General features: G+C 44.2%; 1 long non-coding RNA gene across 1 annotated transcript in view; it reads right to left on the reverse strand.

Moving 5' to 3' along the window:
* The window catches only part of LOC103362871 (uncharacterized), a 19349-nt gene extending 16604 nt beyond the window's left edge, over positions 1–2745 (reverse strand). Inside the window, exons 1-2 of the long non-coding RNA XR_520482.1 lie at positions 2735–2745; positions 603–609 (exon numbers count right to left, since the gene is read on the reverse strand). This is a non-coding gene — a long non-coding RNA (uncharacterized LOC103362871). The remainder of the gene's footprint in view (positions 1–602; positions 610–2734) is intronic.
* Positions 2746–3191: the final 446 nt, after the last annotated feature.

A 3191-nucleotide genomic window follows, 5' to 3' on the forward strand; every position in this document is an offset into this window, starting at 1 on the left:
AAAACAGTTTGGGGGGAAGCAGAGCTGATGACATGGAATCTGTACTGTCTTTTACCCAAAACTCTTTGCTGTTGTTCAGAAAGACTGAAGTGTCTGTGTGTCACCCATTATATTTCTTCAAATCGATTTAGATCAGTCAGGAAGGGAACAGGAAAAAAATGCTCTGGATACCGTGCATCACAGCAGGATGTGCAAGTGAGACAAAAGCCCAGTTTGGTAGCTGGAGTTCTTTAAGACCCTGCAACCGATGTATAGAACAAAGAAGAGAAACTGTAGTTTAAGATGTAACATGTAAATTGTATCGGTGTTACATGCAATTAACACCTAACCAAGTATTTCATGGTTATTTTAGTAGATGGCAACTGGTTCTAGTGACGACCAATTTGTGAGGCTAGCAATGGACTCAGCATGAAACAAAGACAAATAAACAAAACAACCAGTAGTGCACAGGAGGACTTTACCCTGATGCAACCAACAACATCTGCATCAAGCAACATCTGTGATGCTCAGCCGTATGCATTTCAAACATCTGGTCTTCTATCAGATACAGACAGAGATAATGGCGTCTCTGCACATCTCTAACAGGTAGGAGACCTGAAAACATTCATACTGTCATTGTTTTTATTTAGGGCCACTGACCAATTTTTGGAAAAGAGCAGAAATTCTGAAACAAACCTAAGGGGAAACCGTGGAAACCGTTAAACACATGCAGCATCTCTATGGTCCACTGATTAGAGGAGAAAACTGTGGTTGTGAAGCTGATACAGAGTTTAAAAAGCAGTCAATAAAATATGCAAAACTTTTATTTTGTTCATTTTTAATCCTTTTTTTTTTAATGGGCTGTCATAATTCCAATCTTTCTATCATTCTCCCTTTGATGAAGAAAAAGACTCCTCAATATTGCACCTCTTTATCAGCTTTCAGTCCTCATTAGACTCCACTCCCGTCCACACAAGCCTTGTGATTGGGTGCCGAGCCAACGCAGCGCTTTCACTGAAATTTGCTACATATTTTACTGAAGGCAGCCTCGGGCTATAAATCATCTTCTGGCTGTCTAGATGTATGAGTGTACTCACACACTCTGATTCTGCATGTGTGTGTATTTGTTGTTCACAACCACCGATGCAAAGGTCAGGCTTATCAAGAGCTGTGTGCTTTTAGCGGCACCATCAACACACATCTGGAGGATTTCCAGTCATCACACTCAGGAGAGGCTCAAAAAGAGTGTCACTCATCGCTTTTGGAACAGTCGACTGTATTCACATTACAAAAATTAGTTGACACTTTCAATTACAGCAACTGCATTTCATAATTACAGCCTAATTAGAGAGTGAGAGGATAGAGTCTGCGGCGGCATTTGCATGGAAGGCATTTAACTGACACTGAGAAACGGCGGGGAGCTATAGGGACCGGCTCTCTGTGGCTAATTCAACACATTCAGCTGTCACTTTTTAGATGATTCCATATTAATTACATTACCACGGACCATCAGTTGTGACAACTTTGTGTTCGGCTCTTCAGTATTACAACTGAATGCCATGAAATCCTCTGTCTGTGTGGAATAGGACAACAAGGATTCTACTTTCTGGACTTTGACGTGTGAAGGCTCTCCACCCCCCTGTTTGCAAGATGGAAGAGATCATTCAGGAGAAAATGATTGTCTGTAATCTTGTGAAATTACTGCACAGCAAAACAACACAAGCAAGCAGAGCAGAAGACGAGCTCTTTGACCGTGGCATACGTACAGTGACAAAAGGTCAGCGACAGATGAAATATTGTTTGATTTCAGACTTTGTGAACTGCTGTTGCCGGCTCACTATCCATGGCAGCACCAACACTTTAGTGATAAGTGCAGTTTATAACTTCAAAACTTTCCTTCAATGTCATGTTCTGCTGGGAAACCTTGGGTCCTGCCATTCATGTGGATGTCACTTTGATAATCAATACCCACCTAAACATTTTTAACAGATCAAGCACAGCACCCTATGGTAGCAAAATCCTCAGCAGCAGCAGCAGCAGCCTCCCCCAGCAGGATGGGAGGAATGGGCCCTGCCACGCTACAAGAACTGCTCTAGAATGCCTCTAGGGGCAAAACAAAGAAGGTTGTGACAGGCCTCCAAACTCCACAAATGCTCAATCTCAAACCATTTAAGTCTCTTCAGGATTTGCTGGAGCAAGCCTGATCCATGAAGGTCCCACCTCAAAACACAAAAGACTGACAGTACCTCTTTTTGACCAAGCTGGTTCCAGTGCCAGAGCTTGACTTAGCAGCAGTTCTTAGTGTTTCCACCACCTGAGCACCGGCTCCAGGTTCTCAAAACTGGTGATTACCAAGTCTTTGCTGGGCCAGACCTAAGAACCAAGTACGTCAGGGGCTGGGGGCGGGGTTATCGTGACCAACGAGACCGATGGAAACATAGAAACAGCATTTTTAAAACAACGGCCGAGCGAGTAGCTACATTTCTGAAAAACGAAATACATAAATATGGACGCCAAATCCAAGCAGCAGTGGTCTGAGGAGGAGACCCAGTGCTTCCTGCAGACAGTTATGAGCAGCGCCTCGACCAACTCCTCAATAAACTCAAGAAACTGAAAAAGAACTACAGGGACCAGAAACAGCTCCGTATGCAGTGACGTTTAACAGTGACACAATGGCGTGACTCTAACTTGGCTCCTTGCCAATGGAAAAGCAAACAGGTTCTTAGGAGGTGCAAGATTTGAACCAACTAAGCACTGGCACTAGCACCAGCAACGAACTAGCCCCTGGTTCTTCTTGGTGGAAAAGGGGTCCACTGCCGCCGCTCTGGTACCAAAACACCACAGAATTCCTCTGGAGGTCTCGTGCTGTTTTCGAGCTGGTTTCAAGCCGCAAGAGTGACCTACACAGTGTTATGTGTTGTGATTGATTTGGTGTATGTTGACAGACCTACCAATGCTATTACCGACGCCCATTCTGCTTTTGGCTCAAATATATTTCACCAGGCAGATCTCCTTCTGACAGCAACATAAAGATGTGAGATTGAAACCCAGAACAAACTGCAGAGTGTGCTCAGTGTAAAACCATCTATACTCTACCGCTGTCTCCCGCCGTCATCTCGCAGAGGAATTTTCCCTCAACGCTTTCAAGTGGAGCTTTCTCACCCTGATCTTCTCACTGAGCGACACGTTTCACTCGGCGTACATCAGCATAA

The sequence above is a fragment of the Stegastes partitus genome, unplaced genomic scaffold (genome assembly GCF_000690725.1).
Source record: "Stegastes partitus isolate 25-593 unplaced genomic scaffold, Stegastes_partitus-1.0.2 Scaffold612, whole genome shotgun sequence".
In the NCBI taxonomy this organism is placed as follows: Eukaryota; Metazoa; Chordata; class Actinopteri; family Pomacentridae; genus Stegastes; species Stegastes partitus.